Source organism: Chlorocebus sabaeus, unplaced genomic scaffold (assembly GCF_047675955.1).
Source record: "Chlorocebus sabaeus isolate Y175 unplaced genomic scaffold, mChlSab1.0.hap1 unalloc_scaffold_523, whole genome shotgun sequence".
Taxonomy (NCBI): Eukaryota; Metazoa; Chordata; class Mammalia; order Primates; family Cercopithecidae; genus Chlorocebus; species Chlorocebus sabaeus.
In genome coordinates, this window is record NW_027327841.1 from 26,768 (window position 1) to 44,662 (window position 17,895).

Genomic DNA, 17,895 nt, shown 5'->3' on the forward strand with positions numbered 1-17,895 from the left:
TGCTTATCGCAGACAGCTGGGCTGAGTGGTGGCCACCCGTGCACTCGCCACGTGCAGCCGTTCTTCTGGTGATGGGGTTGCATGCGGCGCGGCTTGTCCACCTGGGCTATTAAAGTACAGGGAACCCAACCGCGGGCGGGTGCCTCCCGACATGGGAGCTGTCTTTTTTATCCAGGGCCCTCTGGCGCTGCAGACCCCTGCCGCCAGTCTGAGCTCACAAGGAGGTACCGGAGGGCTCTGCTGGGGCATGGAGGTCCCTAAGCAGGTGGTCACTTATTGCTTGTGGAGTGGTCCATGGCCTGTGAGTTTATTCTCGGGGTTTGTGTGGGCGAGGTTAACCAGTTCACAGCTGGGCACTTACCCCTTACACAGGTGACACTAGTTAAAGTGGAATCTATATTAGCTCACACAGGTGTGTCTGAGGAACTGGGAGGGTGGGGAGGTTTGGCCCTAGCACTAGAGCCTGGGCTCCTGACATTCTGCGTCTTCCTGTTGGGGGGCCGTCAGGGCCGCTGTGGGTCCTGAAGACAGTAGGTGCCATATGGACCAGCGGATGCAGAAGCTTCTAGAGGCTGTTGGGGGTAAGGAGACGGTCGCTTACCCAGAGCCAGCCCTGCCGTCACTTCGACGTTAGATGGTGGGAACTGTTTTGGACTCTAGCTTCCAGAAATGTGAGAAAATAAGTCAGTGTTTAGGGTGCTAAATTTGGGGTGATTTAGTGGAGAAATAGAAAACTAGCCCACAAAGGTGCACGCATTGAAATGTGCTCTCTCCAGGTGTTCACAGTGGTGTGAAGGGGATGGCATCAGGGTTCTGGGAACTGTGCAGTTCCACTGAAGGAAGGGGGTTCACCACGCCTTTCCTCATGTAACTGAAGGTATGTATGCCTGCCACACCGCCCAGGAGACAGGGACTGGGATTCTGACTTTCTTATGGGAACCAAGCCACAGTCAGAACACAGTGAGGGCTGAAATGAGCTTCCTACAGCCTGAACTGGGAAGAGGAATGGCAAGTAGCTTGTTTTTTTCTACACAGACCTGTCCTTTCAGGTTTTGTTAAGTTCTGGAAAAAGGGAGAAGCCAGGCACACCTCGGTGAGGGACAGTGTTTCTGGAGGTGTCACGGTTTCAGCCTTAATGTGGCCGTGTGGTTGGGAGGCTCAGAAACTGCCCTCCAAGGGCACTCATCTGTTCCTTATTGCAGTAATACTTCGTTTACAGAAATTACAGTGCGGGAGGCCTCTGGTCTGGATGGGTTTGTGTGGACCGAGGTCACGGGGTGTTGTCCCAAGTGCTTATCCTGACCTGGCAGAGGCTCTGTTTCCAAATAATTATTCTACAGTTTCAGAGCCTATACCTGAGTGATAGTCTTTTAACTTTGTTGCATAAAAGTAAAGTATGTCTTGAGGGTCTAAAAACCTATTTAGTAGTCATGGCTTTAAACTCATACATGGGGCTTTGGGATGGAGTGAAAACCACCGTCACCTGCGTGGACGCTGCGTGGTATTTTTAGCGTGGTGGCCTGCTCATGCCTTGAGCTCCATCTGCAGTGTGAGCAACAGCTGTGCATTTGAGAAATGTAGGCAGGTCAGCTTGCTCCTCCAGGGGCCTGCGGGCATCCGGGTGAGGGCCTGGGATGAGGCCACATCAGTGGGAAGGAGCTTGATTGTGTCAGCAGATATGTCTGCCTCTACAGGCCTGAAAGCCAGCCAGAACCCAGTTTTCCTTTGGTCATCTAATGCCAGAAAAAAACCCGTTTCTTGGAGATTCTCGTAATTTATATTAATGAACCATTTGACCATAAATAAAATGTTATAAATGCATGAGGCTTTACAATTTGGCAGATGTGTAACTCACATGTCATTATATCAAACTGTTGAAGATATTTGTTTCACTTGAAGGCTTTTAGCATTTTATGCGCAAACCAAATGCCAGTAGCATTTTGAAGGAGTATTTTGGAATTTTAAACACAGTGGGACAGTGCTGGGTCTCTGGGATGGTGGTGAGGTGGACGTGACCTCAAGCTCTTGGAGCTTGCAAGCAGGATTCCTAAATTGTCACACCTGCAGTGCTGGAAGTCAAAGTGGATTTCTGTAAATGAGGTATTAGTGCAATAAGGAACAGATGAGTGCCCTTGGAGGGCAGTTTCCGAGCCTCCCAGACACCCCAGGAGGAAGCGGGGTGGGAGGCAGTTACCCACCAGAACCTGGACGGTGTATCGTGTTTGCTGGTGGCCCTGCTTGGCAGGCCATTACGTGCAATAAGAAACAGGTGAGTGCCCTTGAGAGCGGTTTCTCGGCCCCCTTCAGAACAGCAAGTGGAAGACGCTCCAAGGTCGGGGGTGGGGGTTCGGTTATCCACAGGAGCCTGGATGGTGGAGCTGGGTTTGCTGGTGGTCCTGCGTGGCAGGTCATTACGTGCAATAAGGTACAGGTGACTGCCCTTGAGGGCGGTTTCTCAGTCTTCTTCGGAACTGCAAGTGGAAGACGCCCCAAAGTGAGGGGGGGCTGGTGGTCGGTTATCCAGTGGGGCCGGGTTTGCTGGTGGCCACTGCGTGGCAGGTCACTGCGTGGAGCGATGGGAGGTGAGTGGAGTGGGAATAGAGGATGCACCCTGCACAGCTACTGCTGGCAGTTGGCTCTGGTAGCAGAAGGGGCATAGATAGAGGGATTCCCATCAGGGGCAACACGACTGGGGTCCCACGTGTGGTGGATGCCGAGGTGTGGCTATATGTAATCTCAGTCTGCACAGCCGTCCTGGTGAGTGGGTTCAGTTACCTTCCCATCTCACATTTGAGAAATCTCGGGGTCTCACATCACAGCTAGGTGGGTTGGAACTAATGTCTCAGGCAGGACGTTGGCCCCAGAGCCCAGATCTTACCCGCCCCCATTCTTTTCAGTCCACCCAGCTTGTAGAGAGGGTTGTGTGGTGGTGGGTGGTGGCTGAGAAACCAACACAGTAGAAGGGGGGGAGGAAATAAACCAGGCAGGAGACACAGGCAGTGCTTGGGAGATCTGCACGGGGTGTGGGTGTGGGAGGCACCTCTGGGCCTGTGAACCCCGTTCTGTGCTCCTGGCTTGCCCAACCTTGGCCCTCAGCCACATGCTGCGTGCTTTAGGTAAAATCTCAGTCCCTCGTGTGGTGTGGGTATCTTTTCTCCCTGGCTTTGTCTCTCTTTAAATCACGGAGTCTCAGTGGGGATGGCGGGGTGGTTGGTGGTTCACGGAATTTGCCCTCCACTTCCCCATCCTTGTCCTGTCCTGTCTGGCCTGTTACCTGAATCTGTGTCTCTTCCGAGCCTGCAAATGAGTGGAGGCCACGGCAGCCTCTTGCTGACCGACCTCTCAAACTCTCTTATTCATCAGAATAGTGTTAAATGCTGATTCCTAGGCAACCCCATTAGATTCTACGCCTGCCTGGCATGGGTACTTTGGGGAAGGTACAGAAGGTTGCTGGGCTGTTCCAGGAGGGAATTTGCATTTGTAGAATGTCCACTGTGGTCTTTCCAGCACTCTACTTTCCACACACACACGGCATTAAACCTGGAAGACCCCTGGGTGCTGTGCTGGTGAGGAAGCCTCGGCTGGTTGAGGGGTTGCTGGGGCTCAGACTTGATTCCTGGGCTGGGGGCTGCGGGCTTATTCTCTTCAGTGGGCCTGCTGATGGGATGCCCTGAGAAGTCCTGCTGTGCGCTCAGGGGAAAGTGCAGAGACAGGCTCAGAAAAGACAGACCATGGATTTAAAAATTCCTACTGGAAAATCTTTTATGAGCAAAGTAATTTGCATCTAACTGAAGACAATCATTGCTTGAATAATTGGTTTGTTGACAAAGTTGATCCTATGAACAGATTAAAGTTTTCATTCATGCCTTATCTATAATGTAAATAGGAGCTATTACCACAACTTATTAGCTTTAAATTTCGTATCAGATTGCAGTCCAGATTACAAACGACTGCTTGATAATCTAATTGATAAAATGGAGGAATTTAGTGCTTGGAACCCAGAGTGAAGGGAACAGAATTGCTTTGGTTTCTCAAAAGCGTGTTGACTGAGTGGTGACCTGGGGTGAAGAGAAGTGGCTAGAGTCATTACACTCGAGGAGATGATCTGCTCCCGCCTTTCTCAGCTGTCTTCTGGACAAAACAAAAGGGTGATAAATGGAAAAAAATTCAGCACTGAGTTCGTCTATGCCCTGAGCTTCTCATACGGTCATTAATGGGCTGTATCTGTGAAGCCTCCATACAGGCACAAAGGAATTAGGCTAGAGTAAGGCGGCCGGCGACCTCTGGCGTCTGGACCGCGTGTCATTTCCTAAAGCTCTTTAGGGTGAAATGACAGTCGCAATGTCTGTTCGGAGAAGTGTAATCTCACGTATGAGATGCAGATTTTAAATGATGCAGATTTTAAACACCAAAGTCAGGAAGCTTGGTGGGAGTGGCTGTCTTCCAAGTGGTTTTCTGTGCTGCCATGGATGAGGCGTGGATGTGTCATCTGTTGGTGAGATCCACTGGTGAAGGGGCTAAGCAAACCATGGAGGTGGGGGGGTGTGAAGCTGCATCTCTTCTGGCATCCCAAGGAAATACATTTTGTAAAACTTGTGAATTTGACCCTGACCCTAACCCTGAGTGTTGAAGTCTGGTGCAGTGTCTTGAGCCCTCTTCTGCATTGAGGGTGAGTGACTGTAAATGACCGATTCCTCAGTGGTGAAAGTTCAAATTTAGCTTCCCTGAGGAAGCCAGACCTCAGTCACCCGTATCTCCATTGTAAACACTGCGGCCCCTACGCGGGTGGCTGCAAGTATCCAGGCCTTCCTTGGAGAAGCAGCCGTGAGGTGCTTGATGATTTGATAACATCAGCCATCTTCTGTCTAATCACGGTACAGATTCTCCTACAAGGAAATGGATCTGGTTTCTTCCCGATCGTTGGAAGAAGCAGCCCGCCTAGGGACTCTACCGTCCTCTGCACTTTCACAGCGAAGCCTGTGTCCGTCTCCAAGGAGTATCACGTGTGTCGTGGGAATCGCCTCCTTAATTCTTCCTGCTTTAGAGGGCTCAGGTAGCTCTGCCCGTTTCACCCGGGATGAGCAGCGGGTGGTCTCTGGCTGCTGTGGGACTAGGGCTTGGGGGTGCATCATCACATCCGGTGGCCTGCCAGGTGGGCATCATTGTCTTGCCTGTTGGCTGAGGCAGCTGTGATGTCATGGGGGTCATGCTTGTGTCAGGGCCAACCCAGTTCTTCCCATGCACACCTCTGCTGCTGGAGTGCCTTTCCTTATGATGATGTGTTGAATTAGGGTGGAGAATGCAGAGAAGCTCTGGGCCTCTCCTTCCCATTCTTACTCCCTGGAGCTGTGATGCCGGACAAGGGAGCCCATAGCCAGAGGCTCTTTTAAGTTTAATTAGAATAAAGATTTGATTACATAGCCAAACACATTTGGAAAGAACTTCACAGATTAAATTCCGGATTCAGCCCTTCAGGCCCAGTGGCCACGTTTCCGGGCTTAGCAGCTGTAGGTGGCTGTTGTCTTTCTGTGTTGGCTCAGCAGATTGGGACGTTTCCAGTTCGGCTGGCAGTTCTCTTGAATGGCTCTGCCTGTGGTGATAACACCTTGGCTGGAGAGCCTCGTGGGGATCCTTTAGGCCTCTAGCTACAGCCAGGCTGCATGGTTCCTGTGTCCCGCGTCCTCTGCAGACCCAGAACTATCCCACCACAGAGTCAGCGCTGCTAGACTTGGGTACTGTGTGCAGACAGCAGAGGGGCACGTCTGGGCCTTGCAGGGGCTGGGGTGACTGGCCTCCTTGGCCAGGATCCCGTCTCCAAGTTTTCAGAGGAAATGCATCCACCATCCTCACCGTGCACCAGAGGAAAACTGCAGGCTTCTCTGTGGATGGTGAATTGAGATCATGCAGAGTGACTAGGTTTGGACTCCTGACCAGCGTGAAACCTGATACCTTTCGGTGGAACCTGACATGCCTCCATGTGTACAATGCAAAGAGAATGCAGCGTTGTCAGCTTGAATCCAGATGTGCTCCCGTTTTGAAGTGGAAGGTTCTGGGAGTATTGGCCGTTGGTGATTGTCGTGCCATGGAGGACTTTGAATGCAGGCACTGGTTTAGGATAACCCTGGTTTCTTGGTCCTGTATGTGGGCATCCCTGAATATCCCGGGCTGGAGGAAGGCAGGGCAGATGGGAGGGTGACAAGAGGTCAGGTGTTTCCAGCTGTGGGGAGTGATGCCATCAAATGGCCGAGATCAGGTGACCAGGGACCAAAGCAGGGGTGCATGGAAATGCCGTGTTTTCCGGGGCATGTGGAGGACCTGTTGAACTCTATTCCTGGACAACAGTTCTTCCATTCTCAGGAATCTGTGCCATTGTAATTGAGTAGCAAATTCTATAATTGCTCTAAATACTTACTGTTAAGTCCCCATCCCAATTACCATGAATTAGCAACAGTGATAACAGTTTGCCTGGTCAAGCCTTGCCAAGAAAAACCAGTGGAACTAGTTTTAGTTGCCTCAAGTTCCCTCCAAATCGGATTCCTTAGCAGGTTATGTCCCTACAGCTGCTGCAGTTCCTCCTGGGCCTGGCAGGCACATTCCAGACATTCACATCTCAGCTCAGATGCAGGCGTGCATACTATAGAAAATCGCACTGCACTGTGATCAGCTTGAGCTGATGTTCTCTAGGTGGGAGGCGGAGGCCGAGGACCTGTGTGGGACTATCCGAGTGTCCTCTCATTGACTTGGAGCAGGTGCACATCTGTTCAAGAGTTTTTTTTTTTTTTTTTTTTGAGACGGAGTCTCTCTGTCGCCCAAGCTGGAGTGCAGTGGCCGGATCTCAGCTCACTGCAAGCTCCGCCTACTGGGTTCACGCCATTCTCCTGCCTCTGCCTCCCAAGTAGCTGGGACTACAGGCGCCGGCCACCTCGCCCAGCTAGTTTTTTGTATTTTTTAGTAGAGACGGGGTTTCACCGTGTTAGCCAGGATGGTCTCGATCTCCTGACCTCTTGATCCGCCCGTCTCAGCCTCCCATAGTGCTGGGATTACAGGCTTGAGCCACCGCGCCCCGGCCTCTTCAAGAGTTCTAATGGGGTGAAATTAGAAACATGAATTTTTAAATTTCACGTGTTGCGAACTCTGTTCAGTGATTTCCTCTGAAATGAGAGACTATTTGCAGACGAGGCAGTCAGCCTGCAGCGCTCCTTAGAACTGTCCTAGACCTCGATGCCGTCTTTTGGCCACTTCCTGGGTTGGGGTGCTCTGCTTGAAGTAAAACCACGTGGTCTGTGCATCACTACTGCAGCCAGTTCAACGTACACACCCACTGGAAGGGGGGCCGGATCACTTAACATTTTAAATGCATTTAACATTAAACCAGGAAGTCAGCCAGTGCTTTCTGTAACCAAGCTGCCTGGCTCATGGGAACCTCACACTTCACTTTTCGGAAGAGAATACTTGCTTCTGTGGAGTGTCAATATTTGTCTCATTTGTTGAGACTCTGCTCAAAGTGATGAACGTGTGTAAATTAGGACCTTTTTGTGTAAATTTGGCCACAGCTCTCTAGGCACAGTCAGGGGAGTAAATGACTGTGAAAGATGCCTCCTGATGTGAGCCGTGACCAGGCACTTTGGAATCTGGGATCCCATCTCCAGCCTTTCAAAGGACGTAGAGGAATCGGCCTGATGTGAGCCCTGGTCGGGCACTTTGGAACCTGGGATCCCATCTCCAGTCTTTCAAAGGACATAGATTAATATAAAATGCAGATGGGAGAGTTCATATTTTGGGCATCTCTGTTCTTTTGAAATCAAAGTGCAAAGAAAAAGTTTTGCCTTGAGATCTTACCCCATGCTTGTTTTTCTCCTGAAGTTTTAACATTTTCTTAACTGCTTTTTTCTCCCCCGATCCTTGGGGAACCTCTATCTTCGTATCTTCTTAAAAGATATGGTTAAATTCAACACTGAAATTTAAAAACATGCTTTCATATTATTTTTCTTTAAACTGATGTATCTGACATTGGTGAAGAACTATCTGGGCGTATTGGTGTATTTTTATTTTTTGGAGACAGTCTTGTTGTGTTGCCCAGGCTGGAATGCAGTGGTGTGATCTTGGCTCACTGCAGCCTCACCTCCTGGTTCACGCCATTCTCCTGCCTCAGCCTCCTGAGTAGCTGGGATTATAAGTGCCTGCCACCATGGCTGGTTCATTTTTGTATTAGTAGAGATGGAGTTTCAACATGTTGGCCAGGCTGGTCTTGAACTCCTGACCTTAGGTGATTCGCTCACCTTGCCCTCCCAAAGTGCTGGGATTACAGGCATGAGCCACCACACTCGGCCTGTGATATTCTTGATTGTAACTGTAATAGATCCCTTTAATAAAAACAAAATAGAACAACAACAACAACAAAACAACTGTCTGAAAAGTCCCAAAATTAAAGAGCTCACTTGGACAGGGATTTGGACACCAGTTGAATGGCCCAGCACAAACCATAGTTACATGGGCCACTCGGCCTGTTAGATCCTTAAGGTATTTGAAGTCATGTGGATATTTGCATTTCTGCTTTTGGATATCACGTCAGTATGAATCCGGCTAGTGTTTGAGGGCCAGGCTCAGATCCAGGAAAGCAAGAGCCCCTGCCCTCACGGCACTTCTCTTCCTTGTGTGTGTGTTTGGAAAATAGAAAGCATAAGATATTTTTTTCAATGAGCTGGGAAGATGGAAAGACAAGCTTAAGATGTTTACTTGTTCAGAAGAAGGGAATTGCAAGGAATACTCAGCTTTGCTGCTGCTGAAGGAGGCCGTTTCAGAGGTGGGGTTTCTCTGAGAAAGGTGGTAAGAGGCAAATAGGATTCCCCATCTGGTTTGCCAGAGATGGAGAAAGTTAGTATCCCCAAGACAGCCTCAGCATTCTGGCAAAGGCTTTGGAAAACCAGCTAGGGTGTGGGACCTTGTTGGCCGCTGGGTGGAAGGAAAACATTGCTGGTCCTGAGGACTGTACTGTTCTTCCACTGCTATAAAGAACCACCTGAGGCTGGGTCATAAGGAAAAAAAGGTTTAATCGGCATACAGTTCTGTGGGCTGTACAGGCTTCTACATCTGGGGAAACTTAGAGTGGAAGGTGAAGGGGAGGCCAGCATATCTTCACATGGCTGAAAGGGGAGAGAGTGAAGGGGAAGGTGCCATGCACCTCCAAACAACCAGATCTCAGAACTATCATGAGGACAGCACTTGGGGGATTGTGCTAAACCATTAGAAACCACCACCATGAGTCAGTCACCTCCCACCAGGGCTCACCTCCAACAGAGGGTTAGAGTTCAGCATGAGATTTGGGTGGGGACACACAGCCACACCATGTCAGGCTTCCCATTCTTCTCCTGCACGTGCTTTGCAAATGGTTCTGTCATTGCTTTTTATTTTTGTTGATACATAATATATGTACATATTTTCACAGTGCATGTGATATCTTATTCATCCCTATATTGATGAAATCTGGGTACTTGCGGTGTCTTTCACTTTAAGTATTTTCTTTTCCTTGTGCTCGCAATGTTCAAGTTATTCTCTCCTAGCTGTTTTGAAACACACAGTAGATGACCCGCTGCCATCCCCCTGCTGATTTATCAATAGTAGGTCTTGTGCTCCCATTAGGCTGTGTGTTTGTGCCCGTTACGAGCCTCTGCCCATCCTGCTTATGAGTGGGCTCTGCTGGGCCCTGTTGACCACCTACTCTTGGCCTCCGTGAGATCTGCTCTCAGCTCCTGCTTATGAGTGAGAACATGCTCCGTTTCTTTGCTTGGCTCGTTTGCTTAACGGAATGTCCTCCAGCTCCATCCATCCTGTCTTGGATGACAAGGATCTCAGCTGTGTGGTGGAGTATTGCTCCTTTGTATGTTCAGGCCACGTTCCCTTCATCCCCTATTGACGGGCACTCAGGTGATTCCGGACGTTGTCTGCTGTGGATGGTGCTGCATTGAAGCTGAGAGCAGTCACTGGCTTTATACAGGGGGGACGTGAGTATACTCGGGGGACGTGAGCCACTTTGATGTTCTCAAGCAGCCATTCCCCAAAGCCCTCCGTAGAATGCCGCATTCCTTTGTGCCCATGGCTTCTACTAGGATGAACAGCTGGGAAGGGGCTTTGAGTGAACGCTTAGGTTTCTGTCTTTAATTGGTACCCAGCTGCACTGGCCAAGTGGGGGTGCCAGTGACCCTGGACACTACCTCATATAAGGTCCAAAGATGCAGTTAGGTTCTTTTTTTTAACTTTAAAAAAAAAAACAAAAAAACACTTTTGACCTAGTTAAGCTATAGCATTATCGGTTAGTGTTTTTCATATTGGAAAGGTGTATATTTTATTTTCTAAGAAGGAAAGAAATCCTGTTAAATACTCTAACCACAGATTAAATCATGTCAAGGAAAGAGGTACTATTTTGGGGGAAAATGACCCCTTCATGTCAAAGATCAAGGAGATGACTTATATTGTTTAATTGAGTTAATTATGAAATCTTAAGCGGTTTTGAGAAGATGAGCTGTGGATGCTGCAAGACATGAGACTGATGCTGATTTAATGTTAGTCAGCCCTAACAGAATGTGGCTGATATTTAAAGCTTGCTCCAGTATTGCTTGATAGATTGTAAGTTAATGTAAATATCTGTTTGATGTTTTTATTTTACAAAATATTATTGAGAAAAAGTTTGACAGCCAAGGAACCGCCTTCAACCAATTTCTTCCTAATTTCTATCACCAGAAAAATTTGTCTTGTTAATTCCAGAATTTACTTTTGGAAAGTTCCTGTAAGGAGAGCAGAGGTATTGGTGGTTGAATGGTGACTTGAATTTAGGTGAAGATCGTTAAATATTTCATAGTCATGTTTGTCTTGGTGGTTTTAGCAATTTTATATTAAATTTAGAACTGCGAGTCAAACCAAATCTGTTGTTTTGCTTTTGTGATACTCCTTTGTATGACTATACTGGTAAAGAATGATAAAATGTGTATAGGGTATTTTTTCTGTGTAGATATTAGGATTTTTAGGGGAACAAATTAATCATTCTTCTAATAGGCATTGTGCTGTGTGTTGGGTCCTTTATATATTAGTTGAATCACTATAATGAGGACCACTTGAAAGTCTATTTCTATACAAGATCTTTTATATGCTGACTTGTGTTATGCAAAATCCTTCATCCTCTAAGAAGACTAAGCAATGGGTTGGAGGAGAGGTTTAATCACCCATTAGGTCTATTCCAAATGCCCAGAATTGAATGCAAGTATGAATTATGTTTTTGAAGTGGGGTGTGTGTGTGTGTGTGTGTGTGGTGGACTCCTTTTTAGGTCATGGGAGGGAGGTAAAGCAAAGATCAGATTTGCTGATAAACATTTGTGCATATGCTAGTGGAGAAGTCATATGACTTGACTGCACCTGCGTACTCTGATTTTGGTTTCATTAGTGTCCGTAGCTACAAACCTCGCCTGCCTCTGGGACACACCCTGAGGGGCTGTGGTGAGGGTTATGACAGAGTCGTGTATCTTAGCGAATGACACAAACGGTCTTGTGGGCCTACTTTGGCTTTGTTTGAACCTGTAGATTGTTAAACTAAGTTTAACATTTTGAGGATTATAAATTGTGATTCTTGTCTAAGAAGAGGTTTCTGTTGTCTCTGAAGACAGGAGCCCCAATACAGATGGTCCCTGTCTCAAAATGGTTACATTTGTGATTTTTTTTTCAACCTTGTGATGGTGTGAACTAGTCACACTCAGTGCATTGTTCGGCCCGAGATGGGCTGCCTCTGGATGAACCCATTGTAAGTTGAAACTATTATGTCAAATGCACTTTCTATTTAGGATATTTTCAGCTTACACTGGGTTTATAGGAACAGTTTCATCCCATGGTAAGTCAGGGAGCATATATGCTCATAAAAGTAGAGAGGATCTCATAGATACCATGAGATATAATGTCTCTGATGTTACAGAGATACGATGAAAACAATCAAGTGGGACTTGGAAGCCTTGAAGGGACTCACAAGGGTGGCTCCTGGAATGCAAACGTGAGTGCCACTGGCTTCTGGATGTGACATCTGTGTCTTCTGCTTAGCCCAGTGGGTTATTGGCTGCTCCCGAGGGCAGAGAGGTCCAGCGTTCCTGTGTTTAGGTGTTTGAGCTGCCTTAAGAGACTAGGTCAATTCTCACTGGTGTCTTCAGGGCTTTAGGTCTCCTGAACAAGCAGGAGGAAGCACGACTTTGTAGAGCTTTGGAAATCTCAACGGACTTCAGGGCCATCCCCCTTGGCAGGAGAGAGCCCCACTGGAGGCGAGCAGAGTGCCGTGCAGGCCTGTGCTGGGCCCAGACGTGTACGGACATTGTGAGAACCACAGGACACAGATCGGTCTTGGTTCACAACTGGTGTCGATGGCCACGCAGCATTTCTTCCAGGTACATGAGTGTGGGGACTTGGGTTTTGGGGTGTGCGTCGTGGTTGCCTAGTTGCTTGGAAGACCACTATTCAGACCCCAGCCTGAGTCACCGTGACAGGCCTCCCACTTCACACGACACATGGAAGCTGTGGCGTCGGTCACTGATGTCCACCAGCTGTCAGATGTGTGTGTGTATCTTCCCTGGCCTCAGGATTGGTCTTGTTTTGAGGTTATAGTAAACGTTCTTCAGGAGGGGTTTTGGATTTTTTATGTTGTTTGCAAGGAGGCAGCAGGGAGTGCTTGAGCAGTGAGATCCCCTTCCCAACCAATGCAATTTCAGATCACAGCAGGTAATTAGGGCTGCGGAGCTGTGGGATCACCTACCCAACCAATGAGACTTCAGATCACAGTAGGTAATTAGGGCAGCCGGGTGGGTGGCAGAACCCTGAACTGTGGCTGTTTCTGGTGTCTTGCCCCGGGCAGAGAGTGTTGGGGCCTCCGTGGTCCTCTGTGGGGTGGGTGGAGCACATGAACTGGGTGCTGCAGGGCCGTGGCTGGCTCCCCAGCCTGGGGTTTATGCAGGACTCGTTCTGAAGACAACTTGGAACCCAGAAAGCAGCACGAGGAGAATGGGTTTGTGCGTTTCTGGATCCTGGGTGCTTCCCAGTCTCAGACGCTGTGCAAGCTCTGAGGGGTCTCGCCAGGAAAACTTGCACAGTCGGCCCCCAGGGTGGAGTGGGGCTGTAGCAGGTCTTGCAGGAGCTGGAAGTGGGGGTGAGTTTCTCGCCAGCGGGACTTTTCAAATGGGCCCAGCAGGATGTATCCGTGGAAATGGTGCCACCTAATGCAGGGCTGCGGCCATCAGGGCCTGAAAGGCTACAGCAGGCTCTGTCTCTGCTCTCTCTTGAAAGAGCCTCTGCACGGTTTTCCTTGGTCTTTGTCTATTTGAGGGACGCTTTCCCCTTTGTTGGGCTTACCTAGCCTTCTGAGCTGCCTTGTTGAGTATGACGAAGCCCTGAGAAGGCATTTTTATTGCATAATTATGTTATCCTGGTGGCTGGATAAATGACCTGCAAATGTGGGTGACTCAATAGCTCTGAGGGTGTTCAGTATCCAAGACAAGTGGGAAGGAAATGTTCAGGCAGGCGTCAGAGGATCTGTTCTCTGCTACACACTGGGGCCCTGGTTTGCTAACAGTCTTCACACTCGATCCAAAATGGGATAATGAAGTCTCACGGATTCGGCTTCAGCTGAGAGCTGCCTCCAGCACAGTCTTGTGTGAGTCACAGTTTATATGTTTGGTGCAAAGGGCGGGCATCAGTTGATCTTATTTGTGGTGGTGCTTATGGTGGCTTTTCCGTAAGGAATTTAGACTTTATTAGCTTTGGCAAGGGAATCCTGAGTGATAAATTGGAAGAATGTTTCAGGAAATTCTGGAACCTGCAGTGAATCTGGAATCTGTATGAAATTGAGATTTGGATTCTCACGATTTCCTAATGCTACCCCGAAACCCAGTAGTTGACATAGTCGTAGAGCTTCAGTTGTGCTGCACCAGTTCCCCAATTTGAAAGGAACACGTTGCTTTCATCTAGAATGTTCTGAGCTCTGAGTGCTGCCGGCGGAGTGACCAGCTCTCTGCATCAGAGGGGAAGCCAGGGCTGCGTTCACGGCGTCGCGGCAGCTGGGAGCTGACCCCGGACCTCAGACACGTGTGATGTTGACCATTTTCTGTAAACTCCAAGGGTGTAGTGGTCTCCTTGGTGTTTTACAGTCTTCTGAAGCTTTTGATGTGTCTGCACTTTATAGATTTTTCAGAAGTAGATGGCCTTTTCCCACACCCTTGGGCTGAGTTTCATCAGAGGCTGGTGTGTGGGAAGCACCACACCCACATTCTGACAGGGAAGACTCTGGTGCCCAACTGAGGTCAGAGTGGAAATTTGTTTTTCCTTCCCTCCAGTCTGGTCCAGCTGCTCCCTGCTTGGCCAGAAGAAAATCATGCTTATCCAAGTCGTAGGCAAACCCCTAAATCAAACATTTGTCTTTTTTCTTTAATATGCCCATTTAGTTTATATGGGATAATAGATAGAGAAATGTCTTTTAGGGAAAAATTAATTTCTTTAATTACAGAGAACTTTGGATAAAAACTGCAATCAGGAGTCTATTTTGTAATAAGATCTAGTTAAATACCACAGTGGAAAGCTCCTTATATTTGATCTTATACTTGGGCCTGGTGTGTGGCCGCACGCTCGTACTCATGACGCCACGCTCAGCTGTGAACTACAGGCACGGTACATACTTTGTTGTTGCTTTTTTGAAAGTCTTATTGCTTGGCCTCTCCAACTCAAATGTTGAGTTACGTTGATTCTGTTCAGAATGTTCATCCCTCCGTCTAGGGTCCAGTCGTCCATCTCAGAGGAGGAGACCTGAGGATGAGATAGAGGCCAGAGGGCTGTGGGGTGAGGGCGGGTATGGGGTGGGGGCCAGAGGGGCATGGGGCCAAGGGTGGGGCAGGGGCCTGAGGGGTGCAGGGCTGAGGCCGGGGCAGTGGGAGAAGCGGTGTTGGGCTGTGAGCCAAGCTGCATGGTGGCCTCTATGAATTGGGAGACTCCAGGCAGGAACACAACCTACTGACCCCTTGACTTCAGCCCTGGGACTCCTGAATTCCTGGGCTGAGAGGAGGTTTGCATTTGTGGTAATTTGTTGCAGCAGCAATAGGAAGTTAATGCATTGTATCTGTTCTTCACCTCCAAACCTTTGAAAGGTAACCCTGTTGTATCGGCCTTTTGTGTGCCATAAATTCTAATGAGATGGTTTGTAGGAAATAATGGACACAAACGATGGCAGAACAAAAAGTTGAACAGAAGCAGTGTCTTCTGTGGTTCTGTAGTTTGGGTCTGTGAAGTTAGATTTCGGTCAGAGAGTGTGTGGTCTTGTTCAGTGTATACCTGGAGTACTTGTTCAGAGCTCCTGGGGGAGTGGTCTTTAACACTGTTAGCATTAAAACTCCAAGCACATCAGGGCCAGAGTTCCTGAGTCAGTGTTAGGCGACCTTTGAAGAAGAGTGGGCATGTAGAATCTGCCCACTTTACTAGTATGAAGCAGCAAAATCTTTTTTTTTTTTTTTGAGATGGAGTCTCGTTTTGTCACCCAGACTGGAGTACAGTGGTGCGGCCTTAGCTCACTGCAACCTCCGCCACCTGTGCTCAAGTGATTCTCCTGCTTCAGCCTCCAAATTGCATGATTTATTTTCCTGTTTTATATACTTAGTATATGCAAACTCTGCAAACTTTATTAATACAAATGACATGCCAGAACTTATGAGAATCCAGCATTTTCCCATGCAAATTAGTAGTGATGTGGAATTCCTGGGCTGGTTTGGTTTTATAAGACATAGGGGTGGATTCTTTGCCTAATTTCTGTGGAACTAACAATTGTTAATCACCCAGCACTCTTACCTCCCCCAACAGCTCAGGTGAGGGTGGTGTTACCCCCGCTGTCATGATGAGAGGCAGGAGACTGAGGCTTAGGTAAGCAGGTGACACATTACTGTCCAGCCCCACCCACCCCGTAGTTTCCTGCCATGGCTCAGCTATCTTCCCGCAAGAAAGGATAGACACCCTGATGCTGGGTAGAATTCCTTGTGAACCCCTTTGCATCCTCCAGGGAGTTCTTGTTTCACAGTGGTGGCTCATGGGAAGGCCTCTGGCCCACTGAGAAAGTGACTCATGTTGTGACATTACTGTCTCTCTGTCCGGTTGCTGTCGATTGGGTGATTTGTAAAGAAACATTTATTGCTCACAGCTCTGGAGGCTGAAAAGTCCAAGGTCAAGGCAGTCCAAGGTCAAGGCACCTGCACATCTGGTGTCCCGGGGCCTGTGGCTTACAGACGGCAGCATCTCACCGGGTCTTGCGTGGCAGCAGACGTCTCGTCGGGACTCACATGGTGGTGGAGCAGGAGGGCTCCTCCAGACCTCCAACAAGGATACCAACCCCAGTCCTGAGAGCAGGACCTCCCAAAGTCCCCATCTCTTAATGTATCCCACCGGAGATGGTTTCAGCATGAGGTTTTGGGGACATTCAGGCCAGAGCCATTGCTCTGCTGTGGTGTTAGGGCTACATGGCATCATTACTGCAGCAGAGCCACAGCTTCTCATCTGTATTTGCTGCAGGAGGAAGACGCAGGTGCCTGTGCAAGTTGTAGTTCGGTGCAAGAAGTGGAGACCCTCTGGGAAATCTTAGCAGGAGGAACTTGAGGTATTGAGAACTGACACCTTAGGACTGTAGTTTTCTTCAGACTGTAAAAACCTTGGTGTGTGATAATACTGAACATTTCCTGAGCCCTGTGATCCTGTAAAACAGTGGTGGTTAAGACATTCCCCCTCCCCACAACTGCGCCCGCACTTTTACTGCAAGAAGCCCCTTCCCATGTGGTTTAGGCTGACTTGCAGATGATCATTTACCGAGGACAAGGCCAGACACAGGCCTTCAAACCCCCGTTCTGTGCCTTATAAGTGATTAGCTAAACTGCCTGTTCCCACTGATCAATCACCTCCCACCTTGAAATGGTTCTTTGTGGTGCAGTTGTGCCTAGGGGGGTGGACTTGTCTTTGACTGTTGCCTTCCACAGAGGACGGTTAGGGTGGGCAGGAAAGAATTCTCTGCTACAGGTCTGCATTCCAGGCTGTTTCCAGAAGTGGGAATTCTTGCGCCCTGGAGTCTGGGAATGGATTTCTAGTGTCCCAGCTTCAGGTGGAGTTGAAATTGAGTGAGACAACCCACCACACCCATCTGGAGCCAGGAACTAGAGCCATTTTTAAAGTGGCAGTTTCTCCATAAGATTACCCAAAAAATGCACTCAGTAGGTTTCTTTCTTATATGCATTTGGCCATCTAAAATGGGAATGGTGGTTTTTTGAAGCATAGATGTAGTTTTAAATTTTGAGTATTGTAAACCTTAATGTAGCTTCTTAAAATGTTTGCCTGATGATCTGGAGATTTACTAAACCTTTGGAGTAGCAATAATGAGTTGATCTATATGACTTTGCTTACTATGATGCAATGAAAGTACTCTAATTAAAACCTCTGCAGTTGGGTCAGCAGACGATTGGCCAAAACAAATTCTGCCTTTTGAGTTTCTTTAACCAAACGAGGGAGTAGAGTGTAGGCTGAAGTGGCAAATTCATTTCAGAGCACGCCAGAGCCCTCAGTGACTGAGCAGCCTTCTCAGGTGAACGTGTAACGTGCCGTGAGTCTTGGCAAGCCTGGCTACTGATGTGTGCACGTGACACCACAGAGCCACACCTAGGAAGATGTGGTTTCTGTAACAAGCTTTGGAAAACCAAAGTTCAACTTAATTATCCAACTTTGTTACAGAAAAAGCTTAGATCAGATGGCCAAAGACCTGATTGTTTCATGGTTGAGACATGGTTATAAAATTGCCCTTACTTGGTGCCAATCAGTGTTGGTCCACAGTGATACTCCTCCAACCTCACTGAATAG

The 17,895-nt window shown here is 48.4% G+C and overlaps 1 long non-coding RNA gene across 10 annotated transcripts in view; it reads left to right on the forward strand.

Moving 5' to 3' along the window:
- LOC119623507 (uncharacterized) overlaps positions 1-17,895 on the forward strand; it is a 103,709-nt gene that overhangs the window by 26,760 nt on the left and 59,054 nt on the right. For 6 of the 10 annotated variants that reach the window (XR_012092450.1, XR_012092448.1, XR_012092449.1 and 3 more), the window contains exon 6: positions 16,567-16,651. The exons of the other annotated variants lie outside the window; for them this stretch is intronic. This is a non-coding gene — a long non-coding RNA (uncharacterized lncRNA). The remainder of the gene's footprint in view (positions 1-16,566; positions 16,652-17,895) is intronic. 10 annotated transcript variants of the gene reach the window in all.